The following is a 17,662-nucleotide window of genomic DNA, read 5'->3' on the forward strand; positions in this document are numbered from 1 at the left end:
CCCCCGCCCCTGGCAACGCTGCGCGCGGAACGCCGGGAACTGTAGTCCGCGAGCGGCTGCCCCAATCGCCGCCAGCAGTGCCTCGCGCGGGACGCTGGGAAGTGTAGTCCGCGGTCGCTTGCCCGGGCCGCGCAGCGCCCACTTCCGGTCCCGCGAACCGCCGTTTTGGGGGCGCGCTAGGGTCGGCGTGGTGCGCGTGCGCGAGGCTGCGCGGTGACGGGGACGGCGGGCCTTTGGCCCTGTGAGGCCTCGCGGGAGGAGCCCGAAGGGTGGTGGAGAGGTTTTTGGCGGGCGGAGAGGCTTTCGGTTCCCCTCACGCTGGGGGCTGAACGGACGCTGAGGATCGGCGTCTCTTGTTTGTACTAGAAAAATGGAGAAAGCCCCAACTCGCTGCAGTAGAAAACTGGACAAAAGACCGAACAACCAGGAAAACACTAAGGGCCGCACCTGTGGAAGAAGCAAAGGGACTTCCTCGCCCCCTTTTTGATTTGGTGGTCGTTTAGCCAAGGACCGTTGGCCAAAAACGCGCCTGCTTCTAGTTGGAAATTGGAAGCAGGCCTGAAGCGGTCTGTCATCGTCACTAAGTGCTAAGTGGGCACCCTTTCCAGTCAGCCTCGCAGAATGAAAATGACCACCGGAAGTGCGGCGAAAAGATCAAAACATGAGTGGGAGCGTGCGTCTTCGAATGTGTGACCTCAAAGCTCCCATTTCAAAAAATACCTTAAACAAGGCGAGTGAAGACTTGAAATCTGCCGGAGTTTGCACAAAAGCGTGTTATTGAGTTATCGTAGGGACGTTTTCAGTTTGCTGTTTTCCCTCTGAAGGGTCAGCGATTTTAGCCCATGAAATAAACTGACCGCAGATAACAGCAAGGGTACTTACTCCCTGAGGCCTGGGAGGGCAAGGTGGCTGACCCTGATGCACAGTTTAACAGAGCGGGGGTCGGCTTCCTGGGAGAAGGCAGGAAGCCCTTGTCTTGTTGTGCGGATAAAATGTTCCCGGGAACCGCCACCTGTGGTCCTCTCCGGGCTAGGTTAGACCCCGGTCTCTTGCTATCGGTGGGTCTTTCCCAAGCAGAGAGAGGAGGAACAATTGGCAAACCCTAGCCTGCGTCCCATGCTCACTGATGTGACCAGAGAATTTCCTTGTGCAAGAAGACCGCTTTTGAGAACCTCGCCTGTGTGCAGCCACCCACAGTTCTCGGACTGACCGACTCAGAATAGGCCAAGGCCGCATTCTTGGCATGTTTTATTCAAAGAACAAGCACCTGTGGATTTTGCGAGCCTTCCCATGTGAGAGGATTTCTTGAACGCTAGAGTTGGATGAGGGACACTAATGTAATTTCTTCAGTACGTGTTGGCTGTAAGGTATGTGCTCCTGTTGTGGGACCCCCAGAAAGACTGTGTTCACTCACCAAACACGTAGTCAGCCAATCACTGACAGCGAGGTGGGGGAAGTAGGTATTTACTTCGTGAAGCGCAGGGCGAGGAGAATGGGCAGCTATTACTTAGTGCTGTATGCTTCCTGGGATTAAGGGTAAGAAGTCTACAGGCGAAGCTGGGGTTGAAGGGGGCGTGTTCAGCTCCTGTGCAGATCTCTGGTTGGTCCAAAGTGCTCTCCGCCCTCCTTTGATTGGTCAACGATAGAATGGCCATTGTGTCCTCTGGAATTTCGGTGGTGGCACAGTGGGCTCCAGGCAGTCTGCGGGCTAGCCGCAGGTGACAGATTTCGCTCAGGGCCTGGCTTCCTGATGAGGTCCCGTCCTCTCCAGACGGGACCTAGGTGAAGAGGGTATACATTACCACATGGATCTTGTGATCTGGGACCCTGTAGGGCCAGCAGAGCTTACTGCACCACTGCTGCAATTTAGTGAATTAATCTTTGGTCAGAGATCAACTCCCAGTCATCAAAGCAGGGCAGAAGATCTATAAGGTAAGGAGGAGAGAGACTCTGTCATAGGCACCAAGGACAGGGCTCTCTTTCAACCCAGCCTCCTGGGATTGTACAAATGAAATCATTTTCTGATGATTAGATGTTTTTCTAACTAGAATTGTAGGCTCAACAGTAGGTTAATAGAAAATATGTTAACATGGGCCGGCGCAGCGGCTCACTTGGCTAATGCTCCACCTGAGGCGCCGGCACCCGGGGTTCTAGTCCCGGTTGCTCCTCTTCCAGGCCAGCTCTCTGCTGTGGCCCGGGAAGGCAGTGGAGGATGGCCCAAGTGCTTGGGCCCTGCAGCCGCACGGGAGACCAGGATAAGTACCTGGCTCCTGGCTTCGGATCAGCGCGGTGCTGGCCGGAGCGGCCATTTGAGGGGTGAACCAACAGAAAAAGGAAGACCTTTCTCTCTCTCTCTCTCTGTCTCACTGTCTAACTCTGCCTGTCCAAAAAAAAAAAAAAAAAAAAGAAAATATGTTAATACTAGTTAAGTAAAAATCTTTATTTCTTTGACCGTCAAATAATTTGAAATTGTGTAAAAAAAAAATAACCTTTGTACCCCAGAGCAACTGTTAGAGAAACATCACTGAAGCAGGTACTTTTTTTTTTTTTTTTAAGATTTATTTATTTATTTGAAAGTCAGACTTACAGAGAAAGAGGGAGATACAGAAATCTTCCATCTGCTGGTTCACTCCCTAGATGGCCCCAACAGCCAGGGCTGGGCCAGGCTGAATCTAGGCGCCTAGAGATTCTTCCAGGTCTCTCACGTGGGTGCAGGGACCCAAGCACTTGGGTCATCTTCTGCTTTCCCAGGTTCTTTAGCAGGGAGCTGGATTGGAAGTGGAGCAGCCGAAACTAACTGGGGCCCATATGGGATGTTGGTGTTGCAGGTGGAGACTTAACCTGCTGTGCCACAATGCCGGCCCTGATTTTAAACATTTATAGAAATAAGGGCCGACGCCGCGGCTCACTAGGCTGATCCTCTGCCTTGTGGCGCCGGCACACCGGGTTCTAGTCCCGGTCGGGGCGCCGGATTCTGTCCCAGTTGCCCCTCTTCCAGGCCAGCTCTCTGCTGTGGCCAGGGAGTGCAGTGGAGGATGGCCCAAGTGCTTGGGCCCTGTACCCCATGGGAGACCAGGAGAAGTACCTGGCTCCTGCCATGGGATCAGTGCAGTGTGCTGGCCACAGCGCGCTGGCCGTGGCGGCCATTGGAGGGTGAACCAACGACAAAGGAAGCCCTTTTTCTCTGTTTCTCTCTCTCACTGTCCACTCTGCCTGTAAATATATATATATATATATATATATGGGCGTGATCACCTACAAAAATATTTTAAATAATGACAGATACAACTGTGAAGTTTTTGAATGTGTTTTCTTTTAATAGCTGTAAGGCCTAAACTTTTTTTCTGAAGATAATACATACTTTTTATGGAAAATCTATTAGTGTATAACATTTGCTAGCATTTTAACACCTTTTCCCAGTCTTTATAAATGTTTTTGAAGATTACACTGTGGGAGCCACCACTGTGGCACAGCAAGTTAAAGCCCTGGCCTGCAATGCCAGCATTCCATACAGGGGCCAGTTGGAGTCCTGGCTGCTCCATTTCACATCCAGCTCTCTGCCGTGGCTTGGGAAAGCAGTAGAAGATGGCCCAAGTGCTTGGACCCTTGCACCCACGTAGGAGACCCAGAGGGAGTTCCTGGCTCCTGGCTTCAGATCGGCCCAGCTCCGGCTGTTGTAGCAATTTGGGGAGTAAGCCAGTGGGTAAAAGATCTCTCGATCTCTACCTCTCTCTGTAACTCTGCCTTTCAAATAAATAAAATAAATCTTAAAAAAAAAAAACAGATTACACTGTGCACTTACATAGATATAATTCTGTGCCCATCTTTATTGTATATAGTATGTGTTTTCAAAAATATTTGTTGCCTATGAAATATTCAATATGTAACATGGATTAAAATTAAAAGATGGAGCACTAATATAAAAAGTATAATCATTTCTTTTTTTATACATGTACTTTGCTCATACAAATATATGTATACAAAATACAAAATGAATACTGAATTCTCCTATGTATATATATTTTATTTCATGACCGTATACATGAAGAGAGTTGAGCAGTGTGGATGTACTATGAGGTCAAATGGCACTAAACTTTAAGAATCTAGGTTTGAGCTGGCTATAGTATGTCCTTAGTTAAGCTATCTAACTTCTCAGTCTGTTTCCAAATCTAAAAGAGGAGTAATACTGTCTACCTCTCAGTCCCTTTGATGAATTAAATAAGCTTAAAATATAAAAGCATTTAACATAGTGCCTGGCACACAGTAGGCCCTCCATTATTATTTTTTCCTGAACATTAGCTGCTTCTGTCTGAAGTTCAAGGTTTTCTCCACTAGATGGTGATGATAGAAAAATAAATAAATCATACCAGTAAAGACCTTTCAAAAATCACCCCCCCTCTTATTTTGCTTTGCTAACCAAATTTCAACTTTCTTTTTGAACCAGCATAAATACAAATTTAAGCTAGTGGAAAGGTCACAGGAAATGAAATAATATAAAACAAAAACTTAGGATTAAGTTTTCTCCTTCAGTACCTCATTGCTCAATTTTCAGTTGACTTTGGCAGTTTATACTTTTGAACTGCGTAACCCTCTTTTCTGCTTCAGAGTAAAAATGGGGTGATGGATCCAGTGGGGACTTGTAGAACTAGTTCAGTGGCTGGAGCTGGAGTATTAGCCTGGTTGCACTGCTAAGCACAGGAAGATTATAAACCTCCTAGTATTAGTGGATCTCTGGACATCATCACCTTTCACCTCCATATTCACCCCGAGTATGTTGGACATTTTAGTGTGGATAATCCCACTGTGACACACCTGCTGTCTTAGTCGCCACTCTGAAAGTTCACCCTATGATCATCTGTTCTTCCTGACCTGTGATTCCTCTCCCCTAACCCAACCTCATGCTTTCATTTTCTGACTTTTCCCTGTATCCTTGTAATCTATGCCATACTGCTTACTAATTTTATTGTAATAAATTGACTCATTTTTTTTTTTTTTTGCTATTGTAAGTATTACCTTTTAAGTGTTCTCTTTTCTACTGGTCTCTTGGTATTTAAGAAATTCATTGATTTTTATTTTTTCCTCTCATATTTGGTCTTCTTAATGAAGTCCTTTATTAGTTTTAAGTGATATTCAATCGATGTTTATAGTATGATGTGAACAATACATCTGATCTTTGTCCCTGGCTCCTGGCAGAGGTCTTCAGAATCCCTTAGGACCCCTCAGTGATTGCCTTTTTAAGCCAACTCTTGGTGGGGCTCTGAGGCTGGAATGTGGGCCAGGCTAACCTTGGGGGCAGGAACTGAGGGTGGGGCAGGGCTGCTGGAGCTTGAGGTCAAGCAGCTGTCCAGTGATGTCATCACCTGCCGACATCATGGAACCCCAACAGAACTCTTCATTGAGCTTCCTGGTTGTGGCACACTGGGCTGCTAGGAGCATGGCACGCTGAGATTCCATCATGAGTGGGGATAGGGCTCCGTGTCTAGGACCTTCCTGGACCTCATCCTATGTGTCTTCATTATGATGGGACATTGATCATTTAACTGTAGTGTCTTCAATGAGCCTGTGAGTTGTTCTCTTGAATTATCAAGGCCAAGGCGAAGGGTGGGTGTAGAGGTGGAAGGGTAGCTGGTACTGTGGCATAATAGGCTAAGGCTCCTCCTGCGGCACTGGCAGCTGCTCCTCTTTGATCCAGCTCTCTGCTGATGGCCTGGGAAAGCAGAAGGTGGCCTAAGTACTTGGGCTCTTGCACCCACATGGGAGACCCTGAAGAAGCTCCTGGCTCCAGGCTTTGGATTGGCTCAGCTCTGGCTGTTGGGGCCATTTGGGGAGTGAACCAGTGCATGGAAGACCTTTCCTCCTGTCCCTCTCTGCCTGTAACTCTACCTCTCAAGTAAATAAATAAATCTTTTTTTTTTTTAAGAAAAAAAAAAAAAGGACCAAGAGGGTTTTGCAACCCCCTAATTTGTAGATCGATGGTCCCTGATACTTGTGACAGGGTCTGAAGTGGGGCTGTTGTATGGAGGTCATCACCCTGAACCAGTGAGGTCTGCACTCACTCCTGCATTTTGGTGTCGAATTGCAGGACACACAGACAGTGTCAGAATAAAATACTTTTGGCTCTTCCATTCTAATACTGCAGATCATCAGATTATTAGAGAAAGCAGTTCTGTTTGTCTTATAAGAAAGAAAGTGAAGTGATATTTGAGAAAATTCTAATTCAATCATTGAATTTAAAAGATCTCTAGTAAAATACAGAGTTAGCTTTTTTCTTTTTTAAGATTTATTTATTTATTTGAAATTCAGAGTTACAGAGAGATGTATATAGAAAGATCTTTCATCCACTGGTTCACTCAACAAATGGCTGCAATGGCCAGGGCTGGGTCAGGCTGAAGCCAGGAATCAGGAGCTTCATTCAGGGCTCCAACATAAGTAGCAGGGGCCCACACACTTTGACCATCTTCTACTGCCTGCCCAGGCCATTAGCAGGGAGCTGGATCAAAAGTAGTGTTGGGACATGAACTGGTGCCCATATGGGATATGAGCATTGCAGGTGGGGGCTCTACCCACTACAGCACAATGCTGGCCCAGAGAGAAGTTTTTGTTTTGTTTTAAGGTTTATTTATTTGAAAGGCAGAGTTAAGAGAAGGAGAGAGAGAAAGAGAAATCTTCCATCCACTGGTTCTGTCCCCTAATGGCTGCAGCAGTTGGAGCTGGAGCTGGGCTATTCTGAAGCCAGGGGCTTCTTCCAGGTCTCCCAGGTGGATACAGGGGCTCAAGCAATTGGGCCATTTTCTGCTGCTTTCCTAGGTCATTAGCAAAGAGCTGGATTGGATGTGGAGCAGCTGGGACTTGAATCGGTGGCCATATGGGATGCCATTGTCACAGGCAGTTTTACCCATGTGCCATGTTGCCAGTCCCAGAGAGAGTACTTCTTACTGTGATTTTTTTTTCTTTCATCTCAAACCAGCAGCCCTCACTGTGTTTAAAGGTAATAACCACTGACTGTTGTTTCATATTGCTCTTCACCAACCCCCTTCCCCTGCACTTGGTGCTTTCTTTCCCTGGGTAGCCTTCCAGCTCACCACTGTGTCTGTTTACCTTTCAGCTTGAAGATAGCCCCATCAGCCTTCTCTGCCCCCAGTGCCCTGCCTCTGAGGCTGATTTGATGCCCTTTGCCGTAAGCCTCGCCCTTCTAACAGTTACCTTGCACTGTTCTGATTACCAGTTGCTACGCCTGTTTCCACTCCTCTTGCCAACCTCCATCACAGGACAGAGTTTTTGACCTTGCACTCTCAGTGCCAGGCACTGTGTCTGACATGCAGCAGACACTAGCAATGTGCTTGAATGCGATCAGAGAATGAAAACAAGCAGGCAGGCCTGAAGTGCAGGCCAACTCTCTTCTCTGAAGATTCCTGTTTGGAGTGTTCTGTCTCTCCTGAGAAAAGCACCTGGAAAGGTTTTTCATGGAAAAGTTAGATGAAGGTTTTCTGCAGATTTGGAGTTATTTAGCAAACTTGTCTCTTTATTTGAAAGGCAGAGTTATACAGAGAGAAGGAGAGCCAGAGAGAAAGAGAGAAAGAGAGAGAGAGCGAGAGAGAGAGAGCACGAGCTTCCATCCACTGGTTCATTCCCCAGATGGTCCCATTGGCTGAGGCTGGGCCAGGCTGGAGCCAGGAGTCTGGAACTTCATCTAGGCCTTCTAGGTGGGTGATGGGGCCCAAGCACTTGGACCATCCTCTGCTGCTTTCCCAGGCTCATTAGCAGGGAGCTGTATGGGAAGTAGAGCAACTGGTGCTCATATGGGATGCTGGCATCATAGGTGGCGGCTTAACCTGCTGAGCCGCAGTGTTGGACCTTAGCAAACCTTTCTAAAAGAGGGAAAAACCCTCTTTTGGAAGCAAGGATAAAATGGTTATCTGGAAAGAATGGGGAGCTGCCACCAGGAAGAAAGACTGGGTTGCTTTGGGAGAGAGGGTTTTCAATTAAGGAAAGTGGGAAAGGTGGAGGATGTGCCATTGCGTGTTTCCTTCTTGTTCATTGAACTGGACTTGAAGTGAGAGGCTAGTGACTGGAGGATGAATAAACCTTCTTGGGAGACAGCATTCTGGGCTTAGCAGACATTGCTTTGGGATCTAGAAGACCCTGCAGCACTGATTTGGAGAGGAGGCCATATTCCCTAGCTCTGCTGTGGCCCCACGGGCGGGGAGCACCTGCTGGAAACGCCCATGGCAGAGACCTTGGTGTGGCACTCGGGGACTGTCAGCTGTGTCAGCCCAGTTTCTTCCAGGAGCTTGCAGATCAGCAGCCTTTGCTCAGTGACGGGAGATCAGGAACCTGCAGAGGACTCTGTCAGTGCTCTGAGCCACTGTCTGAGAGATTTCTGGAATAAGTAGGGGCTGCCTTAGGAACTGCTAAGTGGGTGCTTGGCAGAATGGGAGAGAATAAAGGAGACTCACAGAGACATTGTTAAAAAGCCTTTGCAATTGGTAAGGAGAATGACAAATGATATTTTCAAAATCTGAATATCCAAAAGAGAAAAAAAAATTAACCTTGACCCCTCTGTCTTATATTACGCGCAAAAATGAATTCAAGTTGAATCACTGGCTTAACAGCCAATGCTATGAAGCGTCCATCAGCAAACACAGATTATTATCTACATGGCTTTAGAGGAGTTTCTTGAGGACTGAAAGAGCAGTGACCATAGAAAACAGAAAGAGAGAAAGAGAGAGAGAGACAGAGAGACAGAGAGAGAGAGAAACGGGGAGAGAAGACATGGATAGGTTTGATTTCATCAACACTTAAAAACATCTGCTATTCAAAAGACATCTTTAGGAAAGTGAAAAGACAAACTACATTGAGAGAAAATATTTGCAGTAGATAGATCTGCATTGGACATGTGTCTAGAATATGTAAAGAATGTTTATAACTCAATAATAAAACATCCAAGATTTTAAATGGGCAAAGGATATAAAAGAATACTTCACAGAAAAAACCATGTGACTCCAGATAATATGCACAGGGAATGCAAATTGAAGCCACAGTGAGGTGCCACTACACTCCAACTAGATTGAAATGAAGAAGAATGACAATACTAAATGTCAACTAATAAAATTAAATATTAAACCATTTCTATTTAGTGTTGTATTAGAATCCCTATAAGGTAAGGACAAGAAATAAAGATTATGAAGTTTGGAAATGAAAAGTGCCATCTGTATTTGTAGTTCCAATGATTATATTCACAGGTAATAAACGTGCAAACTTTTTGAGATAATAACTGTTTCTAATTACTTAAAATGTTCATTTTTATAAATAGGGTCAGGAAAAGGAATTTAAAAACAAAACATTAAGTGGCACTAAAAGGATGAAGTACCTAAAAGGATGAAGTCTGATAAAAAACATGAAGGATAGCCACAGAAAAGTTGTCAGTTTTTAAAAATTTACTTATCTGACAGGCAGAGTTGTGGAGTGAGAGAGATGAGCTGTTCCATCCATTGGTTCATTCCCTAAATGGCTGTAGTGTCTGGGGCTGGGCCAGGCTAACGCCAGATGCCAGATGCCAGAAGCTTACTTTGGGTCTCCCACATGTGTGGCAGGTCCCAAAGATCAGCTGCTGCTTTCCCAGGCTCATTAGCAGGGAGCTGGATCAGAAGTGGAGCAGCCGGGACTCGAATCAGTGCTCATATGAGATGCTGGCGTCACAGCTGGCAGCTTAACTAGCTGCACCACATGTGCTGGCCCCAAATGTGAAATCTTATTGAGAGAAAGTAAAGAAGACCTAAGGGAGTGCGGTTATATATGCCATATTTTCAGATCTGAATACTTGCTAGTGTAAAGTATTTGTATTCTCATGTGTAGATTCACTGCCATCCCAATCTATATTTTACAGGGTGTGGAACTTGACAAACTGTGTCATTCAGGTTTTTGTCACTGTGATGAACTACCTGAGGCAGGCTAATGTTGCAAAGAAAGGAGATTTAGCTGACGTTTCTGGGGGTGTAAGCTCTAGGGACCTCATCTGGTGGTGGCTTTTCTTGCTGCTAGAGGCCTGACATAGCACAGAGCATAACATGGCAACAGTCAGGAAGTGTGCGTGTCTGTCTAACTCTCTCTGTCTGTCATCACAAAGCTACCAGGATTGAACCATGGAGGTCTCTTAGGACAGAATCCAATCTAATGATTTACCAAAAGACCCACCTCTAAACACCATAATTAGATGAAGTTTCTGCCCTTTTAGTACCATTAACTTATTATGACTTGGGGTTTACACTCCTGTGTGAGTTTGGGGACTGAATCATATCCAAACCATAGTACAAGCTGAGTCTAAAAAAGTTGCAAAATGTGCCCAAAACAGCCGAGACCCTCCTGAAGAGCAGGTGGGATGACTTGTTCTGCTCCACAGGAAGGCAAAGTACAAAGGTGATAGAAAGCAAGGCAGTGTGATCAGAACTCAAGGATAAGCAAACAGACATTGGAACAGAGACAGCCCAGGACCAAACATACAAATATTTGATATGTGGCAAAGAGAGCCCTGCGAATTAATAAGAAAACAATAGAATTTTCAATAAGTGATGTCAGGAGGATGTGTTAGAATAAGAAAACTGGATTTTTTTATATAATAATAAATGATCTCCTAAATATGAAAGACAAACTATAAAGAATTTATAAAATATATAAACATTTCTTTATGATCTCAGAATGAGGAAATGAGGAAGGGTTTCTTTAAAGACAAAAACACTAAACATAAAGACACTATTTATATCTTATTATGTAAAAATGAGGAGCATCTATTATCCTATCAGAATATACCACACGAACACAAAAAAGGGGGAAAATACAAAGCAAAGAGAGGGAAAAGTCATTTGTAATACCTGCTGCTGTCAGGCGCAGTGTTTAGGATATATAAATGGTTCCTACGTAGCAGCAAGAAAAAAATGTTAGAAAATTTAGTAAAAAAAAAAAAACAAAAAATTTCAACCCAATTTAAATGAAAATGATATATTACTGTAACCCAGTGCTTATAAAATTTAAAGTGTTGCAAAACACATAGAGCAAGAGGATCATTGCTACAGTGCTGAAAGGAATATAATTTGGTATATGTGCATGCATATGAGGGATTTTCAAACTATGAAATAAATAATGAAAATAAATATGAAAAACTATGCATGGATTTAAAATATGTTTGGCACTAAAATAAACTTTAAATTTCGCTTTTCCAGACTTTTTGAAGTCACCTTATGCATTGAAATGTACATGACATATGCACAATAATGTTCACAGACACATCAAGCTGAAAACAACTGAAATGTGTATCAGTAGTAGAATAAGTACATAAACTTTATAGTATTTGTATGAGAAAATATTACTAAATGAGAAAACAGACAGCTAGGCAAGGCAAACTATACACAACAGTATGATAAATCAGAAAAACAAAATTTTGACTGAAAGAAACCCCAAAATATATAAATACAAACACAGAAAGTACAGAATAATGTAAACTTATGAATATATCCACATAGAAATCCAAAACTGGCAAGCCAAAGCTATATATTTAGGGTGCACATGTAAGTGATGAAACTGCAGAGAAAAATCAAGGAAGTCACTATTTTAAAGAATCAGATTTGTAGTTAATTCAGAAGAGAAGACAAAATGATGGCAATTGGGATGCTGGAAGTATTCCAGTTTGTGACCTGGTAGTGACTTTGTGGGTGTTTATAATCATTTCTTAGACTTTACTTATAAAGTTTTTTGTATTTTCCATGTTGTACATAACCTGATGAAAGGATAAAAGTATTTTAACAGTAAGTGATCCTATGCTGTGAATTTGAAATGTTTATGAGCATTTTATCTCTTTTGAATTAAACTCCAAGTTTTCAGCTGATTATCTTTTATTTGTATGAAATTTGATAATGTTAATAGCATACTTATAATAATAACCATAGAAGTTGCTATTTATCAAATCACTTTCATCAATTGTTGATGATTGGATGGTTTGCATCAATAATTTTTCTCCTTTCTTACTCAAAAATGTGTATATTGCACTCATTTAACAGATGAGAAAAATGAAGCTCAGGAAGTCTGAGCAGTGGTTCTGTTTCCAGAATGAATGAAGCTCAAATTCACATCTAGGCTTTCTCCAAAGCCCATGAGTTCCCCATCAAGCTGGTCCTTTTATTATGGCATTTATGATCAGTTTTGATGGCAATTATTCAGACTAAAAAAGAAATACGTGTTGATTTTAGAAAAAATAGTAACTTTAGAAAAGCACAGACCACATTTGGTGTAACAATCTTACCTGTTTTTATAACTGTGTACCCATGTATATAGTATCACCCATCTAAACATTAGTAGTGCATCTTGTTTTAGTCAAATTTGGGATCTGACTGCATATGCTATCCTACAGGCTGACCTCTTTTCCCTAACTCTGTTATTGCTTTTTTTCTCATATTGTTAGATATTCTTTAACCATAGCTAATGGAAACATAGTATTCTTTGTTATAGAAGTACCATATGTATTGACAGAATGGGAAAAATATTGGCAAACTATGCAACAGATAAAGTGTTGATAACCAGAATCTACCAAGAAATCAAGAAACTCCACAACATCAAAACAAACAACCCACTTAAGAGATGGGCCAAGGACCTCAATAGACATTTTTCAAAAGAGGAAATCCAAATGGCCAACAGACACATGAAAAAATGTTCAAGATCACTAGCAATCAGGGAAATGCAAATCAAAACCACAATGAGGTTTCACCTCACTCCGGTTAGAATGGCTCACATTCAGAAATCTACCAACAGTAGATGCTGGAGAGGATGTGGGGAAAAAGGGACAGTAACCCACTGTTGGTGGGAATGCAAACTGGTTAAGGCACTATGGAAGTCAGTCTGGAGATTCCTCAGAAACCTGAATATAACCCTACCATTCAACCCAGCCATCCCACTCCTTGGAATTTACCCAAAGGAAATGAAATTGGCAAACAAACAAGCTGTCTGCACATTAATGTTTATTGCAGCTCAATTCACAATAACTAAGACCTGGAACCAACCCAAATGCCCATCAACAGTAGACTGGATAAAGAAATTATGGGACATGTACTCTATAGAATACTATACAGCAGTCAAAAACAATGAAATCCGGTCATTTGCAACAAAATGGAGGAATCTGGAAAACATTATGCTGAGTGAATTAAGCCAGTCCCAAAGGGACAAATATCATATGTTCTCCCTGATCGGTGACAACTAACTGAGCACCAAAGGGGAAACCTGTTGAAGTGAAATGGACACTATGAGAAACAGTGACTTGATCAGCCTTTGTCCTGACTGTTGATGTACAATTTAATACTTTATCCCTTTTAGTACTTTTGTTTTGTTCTAGCACTATTGGTTGAACTCTGTAATTAACACACAATTATTCTTAGGTGTTTAAATTTAACTGAAAAGTGATCCCTGTTAAATATAAGAGTGGGAGTAAGAGAGGGAGGAGATGTACAATTTGGGACATGCTCTGCTCAATCGGACTTGCTGCAAATGGTGGAGTTAGAAACGTGCCAGGGGATTCCAATTCAATCCCATCGAGGTTGCATGTACCAATGCCATCTCACTAGTCCAAGTGATCAATTTCAGTTCACAATTGATCACACTGATAGGTCTAAGAGTCAAAGGGATCACACAAACAAGACTAGTGTCTGCTAATACTAACTGATAGAATAAAAAAGGGAGAGAACAATCCAACATGGGAAGCGGGATATGCAGCAGACTCATAGAATGGCAGATATCCTAAACAGCACTCTGGCCTCAGAATCAGCCCTTAAGGCATTCAGATCTGGCTGAAGAGCCCATGAGAGTATTTTAGGCATGGAAAGCCAAGACACTCTGGTAAAAAAACAAAACAAAACAAAAAACACCCCTAAATGAAAGATCTCTGCAAGTGAGATCCCAGTGGAAAGAATGGGGCCATCAAAGAAGGAGGTGGCTGGCACCGTGGCTCACTAGGCTAATCTTCCACCTTGTGGCGCCAGCACACCGGGTTCTAGTCCCGGTTGCCCCTCTTCCAGGCCAGCTCTCTGCTGTGGCCAGAGAGTGCAGTGGAGGATGTGCTTAGGCCCTGCACCCCATGGGAGACCAGGAGAAGCACCTGGCTCCTGCCATTGGATCAGCGCGGTGCACTGGCCGCAGTGCACCGGCTGCAGCGGCCATTGGAGGGTGAACCAACGGCAAAGGAAGACCTTTCTCTCTGTCTCTCTCTCTCTCTCTCACTGTCCACTCTGCCTGTCAAAAAATAAAAATAAAAAAAAAGAAGGAGGTACCTTTAAAAAAAAAAGTACCATATTTATTTAACCAAATGTTATATCTGGGTTCTAGTTCAATATTTTAAGTGTAGTAAACATCTTCAAAGATATTTTGTGTACAGTTTTAGGTAAGATTCTTAAACATGTAATCATGGGGTTAAGGGCATGGCACAAGTGTTTTCCCTAAAGATTAGCACAATGCGTGTTCCTACCAGAAGCATGTGAGAACACCCACCACTACCCACCATGCTGCATTCACACAGAGAGTGTTTTCCACATGGAAACTGAGACTTTCAATGCCATCACCCTTTTACCAGCTGATGGATCTTTTGCATCCCAAATTTTGTGATGCTTTTGAATGTATAGAATAAACCTAACAAATTGCTGTGTACATCACATAATAACCCAATCTATCTTCTACTAAAAAATACAACTTTTCCCCCTAACACACACTTGAAAGTCTGTGAAATCTTCTCCCAGGCCCCCATCTGCCATTATATGCTCCCTACTACAATGTTTCCTTGTGGAAAATTTCTCTCCTGAACTTTACCTCTTGTGGGAGAAGCAGGCCAGCATTTGGTCAGAAGAACATGACTTAAGCTTTGCACTTCTGTAATTTCATGCCTTGTTACTATCATAAGCTGCTTCTAGCTCCTGAAATCCACTTCCAATTTAGAAGGTAGAAAAGCATTCTCAAGAATGTAAATATAAATACACTCTTCCTCCAGTTCCTAAAACTAGAAAATGATGATTCATGCTGTAGGTTGGGGATTTTAAACAGGGGGTAAGGACTCTCTTATGCTTTCCCTGATTGTTTAGGATGGATAGTCCCAACAGTAGCATACTTTTCACCTGGTAGCAAATATTTTATTTGACTCTTTCACTCTTAAATGGGAGGGAGATGCATATGGTGAAAAGACAGGACTCCTATGATATTGGATTGGAATTAGAAATAGACACAATGAGGCAATTCACTTTGAGGGATGTTTTGTGAAGCAATTTGGCTGGGGTCTCGAAGAATGCCAGTGCCACAGAGGATTAAAAAACAAAGCAAAACAGGATGACTGTTCTCTAAATAGCTAAAAGGAGATTCTAAAAATGACAAATGTGACAAATTAAATATGTGGTGTTTCAATGGATCCTGTTATGTGAGGCAGCATGTTCATTCTCAGCAAACATACGCACATGCATTTAGGGGTAAAATTGCATGAGATCTGCCACAAACTGTCTGAAAATGCAGGAAGACAAGAAGTATGAAGAATGCTAGCAATGCAGTGTAGGTGAAGACTGTATGGATGTTCAATGTACTATGCTTACAAGTTCTCTGTAGGTTTAAAATTTTTTTAAAAATTAGGAGAAAATTGAACAGAAATGATATTAAAGTCATCTATGATCTTTGAAAACTTAGTTTAAGCAACTCTCTCAGACCAACAAGACCTGTTTATGAATTTACTTATGGATAGTATTTGTATAGCATACTTTATTCCCATTAAAATATTACATTGAAATGTTTGGAAAATAATACAATACTTTTATTGTACTATAATAAAATATTGTATTACAATAATATACTTATTATATTACAATAATATATTATATAATAAATAATTATTATAATTATATAATTATTATAATACAGTAATACAAAATATTGTATTATTTTCCAAATAATACATTAACTCAGTGATAGGTAGTTGCATTATACTACAAAGTAAAAAGGGATATAATTAGAGGAAAAATTTGCAGTCAATTAAACATTGTTTAATATTTCTGAAAGAGATTAACTTTCAGAGAGAGAAAGAATGGGAGAGGGACTGTGGGGGAGAAAGAGAAAATGCTCCCATCTCTGGCTCACTCCTTAAATGCCCACAACAATCAGATCTGGTCCTGATCAGGGAACTGGGCTGAAGCCAAGGGAGGAATGCAATCCAGGTCTTCCACAGGGTTGCAGGAGTCCAGTTACTTGGGTCATCACAGCTGTCTCTGGGAATTGAACCCACATACTCCAATATGGGATGTAGGCTTGCCAACTGGTGTCTTAGCCACTAAGCCAAATGCCTACTCCCAAAGATATTAATTTTTAAATGATCCATCCACATTTTTAATCTAGCTTTTTAAAAACCTCCTATTTTGTTTTGTTTTTCTTCTTAAACAATATTTAGCTATGCTCTCACTGTCACCTGGAAATTGTAAGGTCTGATATCAAGCTAGTCTGTAAACAGATCTGGACGTTCTGTAACATCGCTGGTCTCTGCTCAAAGAACCCTTTCTCCAAGCACATAATATGAGATGGATGTTATTTTTAAATCAGCATTAACTTTTCTGTTAATCACAAAAGCTTATGTTATGTGGTTATTTGTCCTAGGGGAAGAAAAACTCTAAGAGTATCAACTCTCCCAGTCACCATTTCCTCCTCCTTTTCTTTGGCCCCAGATGACCTGGGAAGTGCGGTTGTAATTTGTGTCTCTTTGGCTCCCAGCCGTGGTCACCTGGACAAGCTGGCCACAGACTACTCAGTAGAAGTTTTTTTTTTAAACAAGCTTACACGTTGTTCATCATATTATTGGGTTGTCTTTTTTCTTACTGAAATTATTTAAGCATGATTTACAGATCACAAAATTTACCCATCTTATATGCACAATTTGGTTATGCTGTAACAAACAGGGTTATGTAATCCTCACCACCACTCATTACCCAGTAAGATTCTGTTTCAGTTAACTCTCCTTTCTGCTATCACCGATGAGCAGCACCAATTTACTTTCTGTTTTGATGGATTTACTTGATGTCTATGGCCATACCACGCTAAACGCACCTGACCTCATCTGATAGATTTGCTTTTTCTGGCTATTGCATACAAATGGAATCTTAGAATATGACTTTTTCCATTGACCACAATGTTCAGGTGTCAGTATTTCACTCTTTTTTTTATTGCTGAGTAGTATTCCATCTGTGTGGGCATACCACATTATGTTTTCCCATTCACCAATCTGATGAACATCTGGGTTGTTTCCAGTTTGGAGCCATTGTGAGTAATGCTACTGTGAACATTTGTATGCAAGGTTTTGTGTGTTCATGTGTATTCATTTCTCTTAGATAGGAGAACGGGTGGATCCCATGGGAAATAACTTTTTAAGAAACTGCTAAATGGTTTTCCAAAACATTTGGGACCATTTTATAATCCCATCAGTATACTTGATGAGGGTTCTAGTTTTCCCATATTATTAGTAATGTTTGCTTTTCTTTGTCTTTTTAATTATAACTCTCCTATTTCATTATGATTATAGTTTTCATCTTGCTGATGACAGATTTTGAGCATTTTTTCCTATGCTTATTAACTACGTGTATCTTTTATGGTGACATGCCAATTCACATCT

General features: G+C 42.1%; 1 protein-coding gene across 4 annotated transcripts in view; it reads left to right on the plus strand.

Annotated features, from left to right (window-relative positions):
• MYLK4 (myosin light chain kinase family member 4) overlaps positions 1-17,662 on the plus strand; it is a 114,774-nt gene that overhangs the window by 4,325 nt on the left and 92,787 nt on the right. Inside the window, exon 1 of one of the 4 annotated variants that reach the window (XM_070074491.2) lies at positions 151-1,367. The exons of 2 other annotated variants lie outside the window; for them this stretch is intronic. The gene's annotated coding sequence lies outside the window, so the exon portion shown is untranslated. Of the gene's footprint in view, positions 1-150; positions 1,368-17,662 lie in introns of those variants that run through there. One more of the 4 variants, XM_008274290.5, reaches the window with a different exon arrangement.

This window comes from Oryctolagus cuniculus, chromosome 5 (assembly GCF_051225735.1).
Source record: "Oryctolagus cuniculus isolate XC-2025 breed Fujian yellow rabbit chromosome 5, ASM5122573v1, whole genome shotgun sequence".
Taxonomy (NCBI): domain Eukaryota; kingdom Metazoa; phylum Chordata; class Mammalia; order Lagomorpha; family Leporidae; genus Oryctolagus; species Oryctolagus cuniculus.